Below are 18,781 nucleotides of genomic sequence, written 5' to 3' on the forward strand. Positions count from 1 at the left end.
AATATCTAAAGGCAGGTGTCCATAAGATAGGGTCAGACTCTTTTCAGTGGTGTCTAGGGACAGGACAAAAGGGGCTGGAGGGCCAAGCCCAGAGAGTGGTGGTGAATGGTGCCACATCCAGCTGGCAGCCAGTCACTAGTGGTGTCCCCCAGGGGTCAGTGTTGGGCCTGATCCTATGCAATATCTTTACTGATGATCTGGAGAAGGGGACTGAGTCCACCATTTGTAAGTTTGCAGATGACACCAAGTTAGGGGCAGGTGTCGATCTGTTAGAGGGTAGGAGAGCTCTGCAGAGGAACCTTGACAGGCAGGACAGATGGGCAGAGTCCAACATAATGGCATTTAACAAGCCCAAGTGCCAGGTTCTGCACTTTGGCCACAACAACCCCATACAGAGTGACTAGAGAGCAGTCAGGCAGAAAGGGACCTGGGGGTACTGACTAACAGCTGGCTGAACATGAGCCAGCAGTGTGTCCAGGTGGCCAAGGTGGCCAATGTCATCCTGGCCTGGATCAGGAATAGTATGGCCAGCAGAAGCAGGGAAGTCATTCTGCTCCTGTACTCAGCAGCAGTTAGGCCACACCTTGAGTTGTGTGTCCAGTTCTGGGCTCTTCAATTTAAGAAGGACATTGAGATACTTGAACGTGTGCAGAGAAGGGCAACAAGGCTGGTGAGAGGTCTCAAGCACACGCCCTATGAGGAGAGGCTGAGGGACCTGGGATTGTTTAGCCTGGAGAAGAGGAGGCTCAGGGGAGACCTTATTGCTCTCTACAACTACCTGAAAGGAGGTTGTAGACAGGTGGAGATTGGTCTCTTCTCCCAGGCAACCTGTAACAGAACAAGAGGACAGTCTCAAGCTGCACCAGGGGAGGTTTAGGCCCCAGGTAGGGAGAAAGTTAATCACAGAAAGAATAATTAGCCATAGGAACGCGCTGCTCAGGGAGGTGGTGAAGCCACCATCCCTGGAGGTGTTCAAAAAAGGACTGGATGTGGCACTTGAAGACATGGTTTAGTTACTCATGAGGTGTTAAGTATTAGGTAATACATTGGACTTGATGATCTCTGAGGTCTTTTCCACTCTAGATGATTCCATGATTCTAAAAAACACAGGTTCAAAATGAAACATAGGAAACATTTCTTTACTTTGAGGGCAACAGAGCACTGGAACAGTCTGCCCAGAGAGGTTGTGCGGAGTCTCCTTCTCTGGAGAGATTCAAAACTCTCCTGGACACATTCCTGTGCAGCCTGCACTAGGTGAACCTGCTTTGCCAGCAGGAGGTGGACTAAATGGTGTCCTCTCAGAGGTCCCTTCCAAACCCTACCATTCTTTGATTCTGTGATCTGAGCCTGAGACAATCCAATGTATACCTCAGTTTTAAAATATCGCAGATATACAATCTTAAAGGATGCTCGGATGAGGGAGTCTGGTTCAGACCTTACTAGCAAAAGAGGATGATAAAAAGGAATCCTGAGAGCACCTATGTTGCTTAGATACTGGGGTGGAGGGGGAATCAGCTGTAGAGATACACACATGAATATTTGCAGATGTTTCTCACAATCTTTTATTGTCTCTTAACTGCTAACCATCAGGCTGCTCAGAAAGGGAAACAAAAAGACCAGTGTCTAACATTCCAGACAGAAACTACGGCAATATATAAATAAAATGCTGAATTTGAATTGTAGTACAGACTGATTAGATTGAAAGACAAGTTAGCATGAAATGATGTCAGGTTCAGTGAACAAAGTGTAAAAGTCTTCATGATTACATCAGTATTTTTGCCTACACTGCAGATGTCAGTCGCTCTTCTGGATTATGTCACCTGAGAATTTAAATACAATCATACATTTCTAATGACAAAATGGCACATCTGAGTAATACAGCTCCATATTAGTTTAATTACATATTGCAATTACCGTTGCAGTAGCACTGCTATTGGGATGAAACTACTGCAATTGAGCTTCTCCATACTCCATGCAGGCCTTTGATAAGAACCTCATGCAGCCTCACCTGAACTTACACTAGAAAAATCAGTGACAAAGACCAGAATGTGAACTCTGTCCCAGTACAAAGATAGGGCTTTTACTGCCCTGAGTCAGCTCAGAAAAATAAAGAACAACATTTAATTTCTATGTATAATACTGAGGTTCCTTGAAGCAGCAGCTAAAAATAAGTGAAGGCATTTTTCCTCAGAGAAAAAGGACAGTCACTGTACGCTATGGAAAACACACATTAGTGGTAATTCCAAACACATGATGTCCCTTAAGGCCAAAAATGCTCAACTGAACTTAATTCAGAGTACTCTTCTGCTATTCCTATGGATTTTGACAAGAGAGAGCTGGAAGTCTTTGGACTACCTAGAAAGACGGTGAGCCATGAGCAAGGATGGACTTTCAAGTTACCAGCCTTGACAGCATCCTAACAACATGGTATACACCACAGGGCTTGCTTCAGAACTTTGTTTTCTTCTTCAAATATTTTCCTTTCCTCTTAGCAATATTGATTTTACAGATGAGCATGCTGATGGGTATGGTGAATTTCACATAGTAAAGGCATTGCCCTCCTACTGTATTAACTCTGCAAGATTGTCTCACCCAATTTAGTGTGCTCATCAGAACCACAGACCTAAGAGGCTGTAGCAAAGCCAGTTTGGTCAAATGAAGATCAAAACTCTATTTCTAACCTTGCCTGGAACTTAAGCCTGAATTTAAAGTAAACCAGTACACTGAAAAAGTATCACTACAACCACCTCACCCATTTCCTAAAAGAAAGCAGCAACAATGTGAAGAGGATGAGTTTCTCCACCCACATTTTGCATTCTTCTCATGGTTGCCCTCTCTTTCATACAGAAGCACTGGGAGACATGTTCCACAGTATTTACAAACTACCTTAAAGCAGTAAAGCTGTGGAACCCTCTCGGGGACAGAAACAATATGTGAGTTACCTGTGGCTTGACTGATGATGTCATTTACAGTTCTCGGCAAGGATTGGCAAACATATGCTCTTTCTGTAAAAGCACAAATCCCTAAGCAAAGAGATAATGCTTTCCAATATTCTCCAACAGCTACTCCATAGGCAACAGTTAAAACAGTTACCACTTACCCTGCAGAACAGTGGGTATACAGACATATAAATCAAGCACAAAACCAGCCCATCATAGAGCACTAGCAGAATGCTTCATAATCCCAAACAACACCTAATGTGAAACGCTTTCAGGTATAAAAATTAGTTTAGGGAAAAAATATTTATTTTTTTATACCTCTCTCCTCTTGGAATCAGATCAATTAAATCAGCTAGCTACAATCAGGCTATTGAAAACCATTTCCCAGAAAACATACATACACACCATTAACAAGAAACAGAGAGTTAAGTAAGAGAGAAGCAGGAGCCCACAGTTTGTTTCCTGTCTAGAACTGAAGGACAGGGTGTGACTTTATGACTTATCTTGTTTCCTAGGAAGGGAGAACAACCCTGGCCTTTAGCAACAGACAGATTCTGCCTAGCAGCCCTCCCAGCCTTCCTTCCACCTCAGTCCTGTGCATCTCCCTCACCCCCAGTAACATGCTCATAAACACTGACCTTTTATCAAAGTCAGCTTTTATAAGGCAAGACACAGTGGTATGATTAGGACCTGATACAATGAAAAACAAAGACATGATGGAACAATTTCATGAAACCAGAGTAATTGCTAATGTTCAAGAGCAGCAAAAAAAACAAAAAATGTTTTCTACACTTGTCCAAGTTCAGTGGCACAGAAATTGGGAAGCTCTCTGTATGACAGGTGGGAGAAAAAATGTTAAAACTCAGAGACTTTTTCAATTATAGCAAACAGTGGCAGCCTGGCTAATTTCACACAAAATATTCATTCAACATATTTAATTTTTAATACTATAAAGAATAACTTGCTTATCAGTCTAATTTATGCAACATTGATTTCCATGGTAAAACACATATAAAAGTTGACCTTTCCACTTCCGAGCCCTCATTTTTCCTTTTTTTAATCCCAAAGGCCTGAAAACTGTTTAAAATGAGAAAAAGAGGTGTTCAGGACTTGGGTTTGGTTTGGGGTTTTTTCCCCTCTTGTTCTTTTCATTTAAAACATCACTTGTCTTATTCTGTGGTTTCCTTAAATGTCTTAGACATAGACTTGAAGCTCCTTCACCAATGTATCTGAGCAAACTCTTACATTCTGGCAAACAACAATTTTTCTCCCAAATATTTATTTCTCCAAACTTTCTTCAAAAGTTTGGGGGTTTTGTTTGTTTGTTTTAACCTTTTAAGTCATCAAAATAAAAAGACCTCTTCCCTGGACAGTTAGTCAGCTTTCATTCTCCTAACATTCCTGAGATAATTCCACCAGTACATCAATTATGCATATAGTCTGGAAGAAATTATTTTTAAATAAAGGAAATAAGACATCATGCTTTTTCCATAGAAGAAAATTAAAAGCAGAAAACAGAGAGGCCCATTGAGTGTTTTTATATAGAATGTGGGGAAGAGAAACAAAAAACAACACAAGAGATCACAAGTGTATTTACCTTTTCTAGATTACTTAATCACAGCTGTCCCCACAAGGACATGAAATATTTCTTTAGTTCATCCACTAAATATACAGGGGTTACAGAAATTAACAACCCTCTGCTGGAGGAAAACCATGTAACAGGTAATTAACCTCTCTGCAATCAGATCAGAAACAGGATTTTTAGATTCAAAGTTACATTTTCCCACAAAATATTAAAGTGGCAGGAAGGGAAATTATCATAAGATTTGCATAACAAATTAAATTTATTGCAATTAAAAAGTATTTTAAAATCTAGAAAGGGTTTTTTTTTTCATTAATGAAGGAAAACAGTTGCTGCATCAGAATCCATCTGACGGGAGTACGTGTGCTGAATCTCTTGTTCCTTCAGCAAACAAACTGTGTTTGTTTTCTGTTCTTTGTGCTCCTCTACTTTCCTAATTTGGGCATCCAAAAGTTAACTGAGGACTAGTCATGTAGATGCCTTCTACAGTAAATGGAGTTGGGATAACTCATTGTCTGAAGTAACCAGAGAAGGATACAGCAAAATAAAAAGACACTCACAGATTTTATCACTTTGCTGTACCATCTCCATGGTCTTGATATTCAGATCATCCTCTTGTTCTGCTTCGGACAGCACAAAAGTCTCCTGGTCCACACCTGGGATTCCCAGCCACAAGAGCACAACTCCCAGCAGGGAGAATGCTCACCTTGTTTTATTGCAGTGAAGTTTGTGTACTGCCTTTCCACATAACGACACATCTGTGATGCATGCTATGCCAGCAGCTGCCACAACAACAACAACAAAAGTTAATTCTGCTATGCCCCACATCCCTGATTGACTCTGAGATGCCCTTAAAAATAAAAAAGCCAGGTGCAAAGTGATAGACCTAAATACCCTTTAGTCACAGGTTGCTTATCCTTAATAATGCTAATAAAAATGGAGTAAACTCACACGGGTCCTTTAGAAGGATGTGAATGCTATGGCATAGTGAGTAAACTCAGCATCACTCAGTCTGAAATTCAGGAAAGAGGGGCTCTTCTGTCGGAACCATTACAGACCTCAGGAAGAACTACGACACTTGTTAATTTCATGTGACTTGCAAAGTCATGTGAGTATGTGAGTGTCTATCATATATTTGGGAAAGTCTTACTTTCAGTTCTTTTAAAGTCCAGGATCTCCAGTGAATGGAATTAAGTGTGATTACTGAATTATCAGCGACTGAATAGCTGCCTCTCTATTAATCTGCCTCAGAGCCCTCATATCGTTGTTGTGGGAGCATAAATAACATAAGCAACCCTTTCTCATTCCAGGACATTTTTTGCTCATGTTCACTGTTGCATACCACTGAAGAACAAATTTTTCTCACCCAGACTCAGATCTGGCCTCAAGTTAGGCTCCAAATATTTCAGCTATGCTTTCAGTCCAGGTTTCAACATCAGGCATCAGCAATGTACCCAGCTGGGGTTAAAATGCAGTTCTTCAAGTCAGTGGATATTGCAGCATGCAGCACACATACAGAATGGTTTAATGGAAACAGAAGCCCTCAGTGGGAAGTTACAGCTTTTACAGGAACATATGGTCCACAACCACTCAGTGGCTGTAGAAGTGTTTATCTCAACATTTCATGGAGAAGAGAGCAAAACAGACTTAAAAGATAACACACACTGCACTTCTGAAAGTCTAGTGCCTAACAGACTTGCACTAAACAGTGAGCAAACATAAGAAAAGACAGAAAGCTCCAGTATTTAGAGTGGAAAGTTATGGTAGCACGGATGATTAAGTCAACTCCAGCAACAATTTTCATTTTTTCAAAGGTAGTATGTCACACATCTATTGTGCTTTCCACTCCTAGTAACCCAGAGTCACTCCCATAAACCATATGCAGTGAAAGTTCCTGTTCTCACTCGAGGCAACACAAGACACTTCCAGGGTAGGTTACAACAGACCCTTAGAACCGTGGCTTCATGGCATATCCAAAATGAGGAGATATTGCCAGAGTTAATGTTTCTGTACACTTCCAAAGCACCATGGAAAGCCAGAACTCTTGCTCATATTTTCTCTTACAAATCCACTAACTACTTTGGATGGTATCACAATCAGCAAGCACCCAGCAGGACTGCCTTGCACAGTCAAACTTGCTTCCTGCATCATTTATGATTTCATGTAAATTCAAATATTAGATGTGGAGAGAACATCCTTTTCCTGCCAAAAAATCACCATGAGAACTATAACAAATAAACCAGGGTTCTTACTGTACAGTAGAAGGCAACCCCAACTGGACAGCAAAAACCCTCTAGTTGTATCACCAACATAAGAGAACGTTGTGCAATTCACCCGTCACCCTGCTCTATATTAGTAACAGAGCTGAAAATAGAAACCTCCCCTATTAGACACCACATTAAGAGACATGACAGGTGCTTCATGGAGCCCTGTTCCAAAGCATGTGTCATACAAAATGTAGGCATAATGTCACAAAGAGGCACGGAAAAGTGCTGAGACGGACTCAGTTAAGCTTGCCTGACCTAGTTGGAGGTGAGCAAGGGGGGCGCACAAGATGACCTTTGGGGGTCCCTTCCAACCCAATGCAATCTGTGAATGCTTTCCCCTGCATTACCAAGTCACCAGCTTGCAGATGATGACATTTTGTTGTTCTGTTTTCACTTACATGATGAAAGGAGGACATAACCTAATAGTGACTTGCTTCTAATAGAGTCTTAGTAACAAAAGGTAGTGATCCCAAGGCTCCTTATTCAAGCCAAATTGTCTTCATCTCAGTGGGACCCTTCCTAAATACAAAATCTATTGCATTCTCAGATTTGGCCTTAGTTTTCTGATCTATTAGAATTAATTCTGAGTTAATACAAGGACAGTCCATGGTTTGCCAAGATGCCAATCCTGCAAAAAGAAGCCTTTTCAAAAGATTAAGCTCTGTCTGAGAAGGTAACTTTTAACCAGAGGTTAGTGCAGCATCAAGGAGTCACCTAATACAAGGATGTCTGTGACATCCAGTAGCTCAGTCAGTGAGGCTGTCATGTCACTCATTGCTATGAGTTGAACAGAGGCTCTAGGGTGTCCCTGTACTTGGGACTCACTAAGGACTTCTGTTGCCAGGTGACCAAATTCTTGTCTTACCTGATGTGCCACAGCAGCAGTATGTTATTTTTGAAGCTCATGAGTCTATATAAAATTATTACGGTTGGTTTTTTTTTCATTAAATTGCTAGATTTCACTTATAGAAGCTTCACTAAATTGACTTATGAGAACATATAACCTGAAAGGGATCAGCTGCTGAGCAGTGAGCTAACAGTGATTTTGCTTTAGCTCATGTAGCAGGGAATGTACAAGAGCACATGGGTTAAAGCCTGTAGACAGCCTGAAATTCCTACAGACTTCTCCCATCTTCATCACAAAGGTGAGAGACATGGTGGTCTTATACTGCTACAGTACTGCACAATACTAGTAGAAGGATAAAACGTATGATAGACAGGCATGAAATCATTTATCATAAAATTTTAGTCTTCTTGTAAAAGAAATGAAACTATATGTGTAGAAACATCCATCATAGCTCTTGGAGGAGGTCTTACAAGCTTTTATAATAGAACAAGGGCTTATCATGAGTCAGACATGGGATTTCATGGGGCTGAACTACAAGCCTTTATGAACACCAGGCTGCCTAAACTAGACACCATTGTTTTTTAAAAAGATTACACCACAGTACTTCACCTAAGAAGGCAGCAGGAAAATGTTTGACAAAAAAAAAGGAGAAATGTCACATTTAATGAAAAACAAATCAAAACACCAGGGACAACCAAAAAGTAAATTAAAATGTTCACGTAAACACATTAAGATTGGGTAATTTTTTGACAGCTCTGCTTTGGGAGGGTGAGGTGGAGATGCTAACATTTTCTTCTCTTGCTAGACTCTGAGCTGGTACTGTCTTCAGAGCTTGTCTATCAACTCTCTTTGAGAAATCTCTCTTTGTACAAGCCCTAGATGATCAAGAAAGCGAACCGCTCATAACTGGACTTTTTCTGCAGGCCGGCCTCTGGAAGCTGCCAAACATCATCTCTTCATGGCAGAGAATCTCTACAGTGGTGGGGAGAATCACAGGGCAAACTGTGTGATGTTCAGTAGGAGCTTTTGGCAGCTGCTGTGAATCATGACAAGTACAGTACAGCAGTAAGGGGCTACTCAATGGATAGAGCCTACAGTGTTGCTCGGAAGTAACAAGGAGCTACAATGCCATTTGCAGTATTTCTACATTTTCTCTTACTCTCTATTAATTTCAGGCCAACTTACTTGAATAAATAAATAAATAGAGCCAAAAGGGAGAAAATATTTAACATCCTGTCCTAACAACTCAGCGCAAAGCCCTTCTGGATTAATTTAGTTCACTGAAGCCAATGAGGTTGTTTCCATCAAGTCCAGTAAGTTTGGATCAGATTTTGGGTCCCTTGAGCTGGCAACGGCTGGAACACAGCTAACATTTAGAGTGTGATGAAGCATGAGTCACAAAATACCACAGCTCACACTGTGTCTGAGCTGTAGTGACTGCAGTATCAGCAGCAGAACATTTGGTTGAGTCAAGACAATGAGCGCATGCCTGATGCTACAGTTTTCAATGGGCACAAATACACACATCTCAGTGCATTCATAGCTTGTTTGTTCCAGTAAAAAACAAAACAAGACAGCATGAAAGAACAAAAGTGAAAGCTGTGAGACAGCAAAGGATTGTTGTCCTATCATTAATGAGGCCTCACAACATAGCAGATGATTCTCCAGAGGCCACCTCCCAGTCCTGTGAATGCACACATTAGGACATTAATACTTTTAATACCTCTTACAAGGGAGAAAATGGAGGAAATGAGTGGAGATGTTGAGGTGCTTCTATTTCTGCCAGCAATCTAATTGCATAATAAGAGACTTGGGTTTCTTTTAATCAAACCTCCACCCAAAGAGAAACAGTCATACAAAATATGTCAACTGAGGAGAAAGACTTACTGGCAGGAGCGCCAGAGTTAAAGCCAACTGCAGGGAGAAGGAATATCTCTGCCTCAATCATTTCCTGCACTGAACAGAATGATTTTGTATGGAACGTCTGACTGCGAAGTCTATCCCACTTTCCACCCATCAAAGCTAAATAACAGGATTCCCTTCTGTCCCTCCCTGGATTCTAACACAGGAATTTCCAACTAATTTACTTGCTTGATAAACTCTTTTTCTTACAGACTAGCATTTTTGATACAGACTAGCATTTTTATAGAAGATCATGACCGCCACGTGAAAATACATGCATCACATTTCTCAGATAGTAAGAAACAAACGAGGAGCAACATAATTCAAGTCTAATAATCATTCATTCAGTAGCATAAGCACAAAGACCAAGGGTCAGTCATTTGCCTCATTCGTATCCATTTGTTATTCAATGTGGTGCAGTGATTCAGGAATTGTAAAAGCAAGAGTCTTCAGGAGCTTTGTTTTGTTATTCTGACGATAAATAATTTTTAACAAAAGAAGCACAGCCTTGTGATCAAAATATTTATGTTTTTAGAACAGTGGCCCAGAAACCACCTAGCAAACTGAAGTAATAAATCATATAGATATACATATATATATACACACACACATTAGGAACGCTTTTATTAAACACTTAGTAAGTATACCTAGGCTTGAAGATCTGTCCTATGCTGAGTACCAGTCTTAGAGTCGGTAAGAGAGCCACCTCTCTGTGAAGATGCTCTTCGGTTTCTTATTTTTTTAAAGTACTTTCAGGTATTTTTAATATGGATAATACATCTCATGATGTATTATATGTAATAAATCATAAAAAGAACAGCATCTTATTTACTAAAATCTGCACAGAGGAAGTCTCACAAAACCATGCAGACTGCTATGAGAGAGAGGTTAGAAAGTCTGTGGATTTTCTACTGCTACCTTTGTCTCATACCTGTCTGAGGTACAAAAGGACTCACTACGAAATATGTGAACTGTTCTATGATGCCAGGTCACAGACCAAACCTGACCTACAAAACCAAGGACAGGAAAAGGTTCCATCTCATTCCTCACACAAGAATACACGTCAACAGCACTAAGCCCCATTGACTCCCCATCTTCCTCCAAGTCCTACAGCTCACAGTCTCCTCATTTACTTAGTCCAATAGTGGGCTGGGTCAGTGCTGTCACTGGTGTGTTTACACAAGGCCTATTATTATGGGGACTTTGATCTTAGCTGGTGCCAGTGCTGTTTGGATACAAGTAATAAAATAGAACCTGCTGAAAAAAATGTCAAGAATGATAATACATTGTTTGTACTAAAGCACTGCCGTATGTGTGACCAAGCACACATATAGGTCTCTGAAACGTCTAGATGTTAGAATAGCAAGCAAAGACCATACAAGTATTTTGTTTGTGGTCAGTATGCTAAATTCATATGCTAATATCTTCATGTGATTTCCAGTCTGGAGATCTCTGATTATTTTGTTTGCTTGTTTGTTTTGAGGGGTTGGTTGGTTTGTTTGTTGTTTTTTTTGTTCATATATTTGTGTAGACGGCTGTAAAGACTCCAAATTCACACATATACCAAGATATGCTACCTAAGACTAAGGTGAGGCAAGACACAAATCATGTATTCTCCATGAATGCATGCCTACCCTAGTCTTACACCAGTGCTCTACCCTTGCTTGGCATATCTCACCTAGAAATCAAACTTTCTGCCAGATACATTGGCATTTATTCTACATTCATATTACATCTTGCATAATGGGAGCACAATGTACAAGAAACCTTTAAAAAAAACGAGTAATAAAAGTATTTAGCTACTCAACAAAATAGATTCAGATAAGTACTGTAGAGAAAGCAAGAAAATGAAGATAGTGATGAAAGAAATATTTATGCAGTCTTTATTATTTTTAAATTTTTCATAGGAAAATATGTAAGTTCTTAGCATATCTTGTGATTAGCTTCCCCTCTGCTGTTTTAAACTCTTAAAAGAATTAAAGTATCAATAGATAAGATAAAAAGATTAAAAAAATAAAGAGGTTTAAAATATTTAGTAGATTCTTTTAATAATTAATCAGCCTATGAGCTACTGACAGCATAGCCAGGTCTTCCAACACAAGAAACGAAAATAAGTGTCTAGTCACCTATTAAAATGTGTTAGCAGAGTGCTGTTTCTAGCCTTTCAAATGACACTCTGCATCAGGAGAAACTGAATGCTGCTTTTTTTTTTTTTTTCCCCTCCTGAAGCTGTAGCTCTGGGACATATACAGCTTTTATATATCACCCAACACATATGTGTATGTGCTAGATTCTTTCCCAGGTTGCTGACTTATGCCCATACATATGTGACCATAAGATCATATACAGGATACTACAAGCAGTATCTTTCATACTACATGATGGAAGAGACTCTATTGTAATCAACACAAAGATCTCCTCAAATGCTTCTGCAGACAGAGATTGTATCCTTGTAGTCTAGAGCAGTGAATTCACTTACTTCCAGGAAAGTAATCTCAGGATAGGCATTCAGTAAGCCTGCTGGCATCCCCAGAGAACAGCTTAGACACAGTCAGCACTGTGAGGAAACTCTACACAGTACAGCCTCTAGTCATGCCCCCTACCCTTGCAGTGATGATTTCAGGTTGGCATGATGAGGTATGGATCACTTAAAATTACCCCCCAGTATCACAACACTTGGTGCGAGGACTTGTAGCATTCTTAGGCAGCCTGAACTCACACTCAATTCCAACACTTTGCTAGGTACAGTATGATGTCAGATGCTATCACTACTACCTAGAACCTAGGTCATGCTCCAAGGCACAAGGTAGACACTGACAGATCACATTAGTTCTCCTGGCTTTTTCCTGGTTACCAAGCACCATCTCAGCTCCCCTTATCATGACCATCCATATCTCAACTCAGAGCTAATGAAAAACTGTCAACCGCACTTCAATATCCAGCAGGTATCTGTGGAGCTCAGGGTAGCATGTCTAGCCACTCTTCAAGTATAGCTTACATTTTAGACCAGCCTATCCCCAAAATATGAGAATGGCTTTCCATGAGGAATGAAAATGCACTTAACATGCAAATAAGTGTCACTAAAGTCTTCCAAAAAAAGAATATTTTGTAAAGCTAACACTGTATTCCATAAAATTATACAAAATTGACCAATAAAAGGGAGTTACAAGTGCCACTACTGCAAAGACATGTCTTACACAATCACTTGGAAATATATTTCCACAGTATTTAGAGAGCTGACAGAGCACACTACAACAAAGAACAAGGGAGCGACAAATAGAGCTGGTATAATCTAGTACTATCCCTTGGTTAAATAACACCAATGATAAATGGATACATACCTATAAATTCACCTTGACTGGGACAGTTTTTGATACATCTCATTATCTACCATAAATACTGTGTAAACTCTCAGGTGAACTGGTCTGAATATTTTTGAGATAATGGCAGATATAATTCTACATTATACCAAATAAGATTCTGTTCCAGCACAGGCCTCATTGCTTTTTCTTAGCTCTTCCAAACTGTGACCTTAAGCCAAGAGAGGGCTGACACCACCTTGCGTGTCATTGCTGCTCTTGACATAGCTGGGCAAGATTCCAAACACACAGTCCCTAAATCTGACCTTTCTCTTTTAGTGCCTCACATGACTAACTGGCCCTGCTAGACTGAGAAGAACCAGACATGCCTATCTTTATAAAAGGCATTTGACTGTGAGGCTTGGCTCTTGTGAGAGCACCACTAGTATCCCATGTAATAGCAACACTAGCAGGCACTGGCAAATGGGTTGAAACAAAACTAATTACTAAATGAAAAACTGCTACTTTCAACCTTTCAATGCTAGGATCAATACAGACACAGAAAGAAAGAAACATGGATTAATATTCTGTTATTGTCCTCCCTTTCCACTCAGTCATCTTGATCCTAATTATGTTCATTCTGCTCTAGGAAAAACGTAACTTCCACTGCTTATGTGGATGAGCGTTGCAGTGTTTATTCAAAACCAGAATATGGATGTATTCAATTTATATGATGTAAATAATTGATTCTTTGGAAGGCTAGAGTAGCTTTACATCAAGCCTGTAAGTAAACTGTATTTTCATGTACGCTGCTGGTTTCTGGTTTCCCATTTTGATGGCACCACTGAAAAACCCCAGTTGTTACAGTACTGACTAATCTTTGCTTGGTTCTCTGGATAAGAGGAAATTAAATTATTTCAGAAGCCTTCCTAAGAAAGAATAATTTTAGCAGAACTTTGCTTTCCAAGACAAGGTCATTTACCTCAAAATTCCTACTGTTTATGAAGAGGGCAAACATCAGTAATGTGTTACAAGATTGGCTATGCATATAAAAGACAATTTTTTGCAGAAATTGCTTTACCTCTCCACATTTCACTTCCTTCAGCTGTAAAATGATGGCAGAGTTGCCTGCCTATGCTGGCATCTGTATATAAAGGAACAGATTTAGTACTGCATGATAATGGTGATGCTAAAGGGACTTTACAGAGGATATGGAATAAATTTACCTAAAATTAATTCCAAATCATCTGCTCTTACTGTGCATGGGTAGGAAAATCAAACACCTAAGTTTACACTGTACACATTAGAGAGGTGTAAAAGTAAGAGAAGAGAGAATATTGACTGGCATGCAGGCATTTACACACCCAAATTCAGATATGAAGTGTCTGATCTGGGAAGCACATCACAAACCAGTTTTTCTACTTAATTAGTCTTGTCTAATACTATTTGTTTTTATAAACGCATTCCAATGAAGCGCATCTATGACGCAGGAATCCAAAATTACTTAACCCTGCTTTGTGATATCTTAGTGAAACTATGAGAAGGCATACATAAAGCTATTATTTATTCTAGTATTTAAACAGCATTTCTTGCTGGGATGGTATGCAGTGTCTGTTTTAGCAACACTCGGCAACCATATACAACACGGACAACAAGGCATAACTATATCTAGTTAGCAGAGTTATTACAGCGTGTCCAGCCATCACTATTTGAGCTGCATTTTGGCATGGATTAATTTTCATGCAAAAAGAACTGTGAAGTACTGAAGAACACGAGCATGCACGGCATCATTATGACACTTGCTTTGAAAGACACCTCCAGCAGCACATAAGCCTTTACTGCCATACTTGCATAAGCACCCCATGCTTTCAGTAGGCTCCTGCTTCAGAACTCCTGAGCAAGTAAAAGCCCTAGCATATTCTTTTACACAATAGAATAAAACAACCTACCCATGACTGAGAACTTCAAAAGCCTGAATTAAAAAGTTTTCAAAGAACACAGAATATAATCTGTGCTGCCAATGCATTTCCCAATGCTGAATAAATAAATTAAAAATCTCAGAATAGAATAGAATAGAATAGAATAGAATAGAATAGAATAGACCAACCCAGGTTGGAAAAGACCTTTGAGATCATCAAGACCAACCTATCACACAAAACTATCTAATCAACGAAACCATGGTGCCAAGCACCCCATCCAGTCTCTTCCTAAACACCTCCAGTGATGGTGACTCCACCACCTCCCTGGGCAGCACATTCCTATGGCAAATCACTCTTTCTGTGAAGAACCTCTTCCTAACATCCAGCCTAAACCTCCCCTGGTGCAGCCTGAGACTGTGTCCTCTTGTTCTAAAAACAAACTAAAACACCATGGCATTTCATCTGAAAACTTCTCCGCTTTTACAGGTGGTAGCAGCTTCCATAATCATATGGGTAGCTACTGCTCTCATAAATTACACTAAGCAATGAAAATGCTGACCCTCAACACTTGAACCATAAACAAAACACATTGTACAACCTGATTCCTTAATGCTCATTCACATATATAGCTCCACAGAAGTTAATGGGATTACAGAAGGGATTGAAGACTTCAGGATCGGACCAATAGAACCTCTCTGGCTCATTGCAAAAGCCTAATCAGAGAGAGAAAACATGATAATTGTTCATCCATCATGGGAGATGTATGCTATGGACTTTGCTCAAAACAAAACAAAAGCATCAACAGCACTGCTTTGGTATCCCTATCTGCCCTGTTCTGTAACAGACCAAAAAGGCATTTAGTGCTGTTAAGGATCAGAAAACTGAAGGAAAAAGGGGGAAAATAATAAAACCAAAACAACCAAAGAAACATTGAGGAACAGGTAATTAACCAGTGTCTCTGCTGCAGGATACCATTGAGACAAAATGCTCTGTAGCAGTTTCATCAATTAATTAACACATTGCATACAGTAACACATCAGAACAAAAATTCTGTAACTATCATCTGCTGCTACCTCTTAATAGTGACCCAAGTTTCTGCACACACATGTGCCCAGGTACACATAGACAGCACATCCTTTTAAAAAAGAATAAACAAACTTGTAATTCAACATTTGCAGAGTGCTTAGAAGTTTTTCAGAGCTCTCCACTCTCACTCCCCTCCCCAAATATTTTCCCTTCCCTACAAACAGAAAACACAAGAAAAGACCTGTTTATCACATGACCTTCCTTTAGAGGAATCCTTTTATTTATACTCTCTGAATCACATAGGTACTGAAGACAGAGCATGCAACTCTTACCTTCCTGACTTTTGAGACAGCCTTCTGGGCATGTGAAACTTACTAGGCACTGTTTCTTCTTGTAGACAGTTAAGGCTTGATCTTGTGCTTATGCATGTGTTTCTGTTTACAAAATACCTGATGTAGTCCAAAAAGGGCACGCTTGCTGTGTTTTGACTGCCTGAATAGCACTGGTTATATTTTTTATGGTACTATCAGTCAATATTTGCTTTGTAAAACAGGATTCTCTTTTAAAATAATTACTCCTATTTGATGATAATAAGTATGCTTACCAAACAGTAAGAGGGGAGCACAAAAGAAAAGGGAGTCTTCAGCTACACTAATGTGACACAGACACCTTTTCTGTACAAGTATACATCCAGCAGAACCACCATGGTCCAACCTCTACCAGTCGAGATATTAACACTGCTAGTAACCTTGAGCAAGCTAAACCTCCGTTGCCTTCCTGTACTTTCTAGGTAGAGGACAGATACTATTGCTTCTCGTGACGTGACAGCAACAAATACAACAGAAAAAAAAAGATCATTAGCACAATCCATACAAATGAAACACTAATGTACCAAATATTGCTCCAGAACAGCAGCAGTAACAGCAGTACCAAGAATAACAACAAAGCAGCAACTAAGCAACTGCAAGTATGCAAACACTGATCTTTAGGAAGAAGAGTAAAAAGCACATTCTGCTTATAGCAAATCCCACCAACAATCACCTGGGCTCCACTCTGATCTCCTTCATTCGAAGGGTACAACAAATGGATATGTGGATACAAGGAGATGTGGCTACCATAGCATTTACTGGTTAAAAATCAAACATGGGTAACAGCAGGAGCACAGGCAGTTTTGCTGAAATGAGATCTGCACAGCAGGGCAAGCATGGCTTTTCTTCATTACCCTAATAGCCTAATAAATAAATAAATAAGATACAGTTGTGGCCATGGTGATCATGCTGGTGATATTTCCCCCCCACCACCACCCTTTCCAAGACACCTTTGGAGAGAGGTGGCCATACCAGGGCTGCAGAATCTGATCTGTAAATAAAAAAATTAAACCTAAATTAAATCCTTTCTGTGATAGGATTTAATTAAAAGTACTATGGTTTGTCAGGCATCTAAACCATCTAACATTCATCAGGCACTTGTGATACCTCGAGCTGCTGCCAATTATTTTATACTCCTGAATTTCTTATGAAAAGATTGCAAGGTATTTACACCTCTGCATAGAAACACGCAAAATGAACCTTCAGAAACAACAGAGCAAGACTAACCAGTAGCCACTTCTCCACTTAAAGACCAAATGGTTCCATTCCCTGCCATTCCTAGGTTCTGTTTTATTCAAACTACAGCAAGTGCTGGCTTCCTAAAGTACAGTGTTCTCCGCACATCACACGCAGGGCAGCAACCATGCGCCGCTGACTTGGTAATTGCATTATCTGCAGCCGCTGATGAATGAACAACCGTAATGCATACAACCTGGGTTTAGGTCTCTTGGGACAAGGAGATACAGACTCCCCATACCAGATTCGCTTAGTTTGTTGAGTCCCGGAGCACACAGAAAATGCATTTTCTCTCATTTAAAACCTTGTATTCTGCTCCCCCTTCCCACTGACAGAAAAATAACATTTCTATTTACATGCAGGAGAAACTCATTCCCAAATCTACTTCTCTATCTGCAATCGATTTTACCTGCAAATAAGGCTTGAATAAAAGCTTGCAAAAATTGTGGTGTAACATGGACCGTATCTCCAGATACTAGAAAGAAAAGAGAGGCGCTAATATCCCACGGCATAATGGCCCTTTAAAGAACACCTAGTCCTTATGGGTATAAATAATCGCAAGAATAAAATGGAGCCAAGGCGATTTTCACTGCGGAAGCGGGGATTGACCGGCTGCAGCAGCTGCGGAAGCCCCGGCTGTTCCCAAAAGTTAAACGCGGAGAGGAGCTTACCTTGGGGACGCAGAGGCAGCCTCCGTACCCGCCAACACGGGACGCCGCAGCCCCGCTCGCCCGGGCCGTGCCGCCGCGGCTACCCAGGCAGGCGGCGGCCGCCGCTGGGCACCGCCCCCAGCCCGGCAGCGGCGCGGGAACCACCCGCTCGGCGCCGGCTGCCAGCGAGCCCTGTTCGCCAGCGCGACAGGAAAAAAAAGGAGAGGGAAAAAAAAAGGCCTGTGATATCGGTTCTGTAACATAAATCAAACCCAGCCCCGAGGAAAGCATGAGCGGAGAGGTGGCCGCCCCGCTGGCAGACCGGCAGCGGGGGGGATGCGACAGCCCCTCGTCCGACCTGTTACGTGTGTGGGTCGTTGTTGGCGCCGGGGGTGGTGAAATTTGCTAAAGATTAAGGGTTGGGAAAGCCGTTCATCGGTGCGGATAGGTACAAGGCTTAGCAAGCGGTAAATGAAGGGATTTTCAGCTCAGCCATCGTTGTACCGATTGTACGCTATATAAATAACAGGGAAGTAAGAAGGAAGAGATGAATGAAAGGGGAAGAGACGACTGTGCTTGGTAAACCACTCAATGCTTCATCTGGAAAAGATCAAATAGAGGAGAGGGAAAATCACGAACAAATCCTTGTCTCATTCACCCTGCCTTGCGTGGGATTAATGTTGCCATTTCGGCTTCATTAACGCCCAGGGCACTACTCGTGGATCAGTTTAAGTGCCCCACGAAAG

General features: G+C 40.7%; 1 protein-coding gene across 1 annotated transcript in view; it reads right to left on the reverse strand.

Annotated features, from left to right (window-relative positions):
• Positions 1-18,297, reverse strand: part of SORBS1 (sorbin and SH3 domain containing 1) — a 174,818-nt gene extending 156,521 nt beyond the window's left edge. The window contains exons 1-2 of the mRNA XM_068139764.1: positions 18,057-18,297; positions 17,122-17,140 (exon numbers count right to left, since the gene is read on the reverse strand). The gene's annotated coding sequence lies outside the window, so the exon portion shown is untranslated. The remainder of the gene's footprint in view (positions 1-17,121; positions 17,141-18,056) is intronic.
• Between the last annotated feature and the right edge of the window lie 484 nt (positions 18,298-18,781).

The sequence above is a fragment of the Melanerpes formicivorus genome, unplaced genomic scaffold, assembly GCF_026170545.1.
Source record: "Melanerpes formicivorus ecotype bairdi unplaced genomic scaffold, bMelFor1.0.p_v2 SCAF_6, whole genome shotgun sequence".
Lineage (NCBI taxonomy): Eukaryota > Metazoa > Chordata > Aves > Piciformes > Picidae > Melanerpes > Melanerpes formicivorus.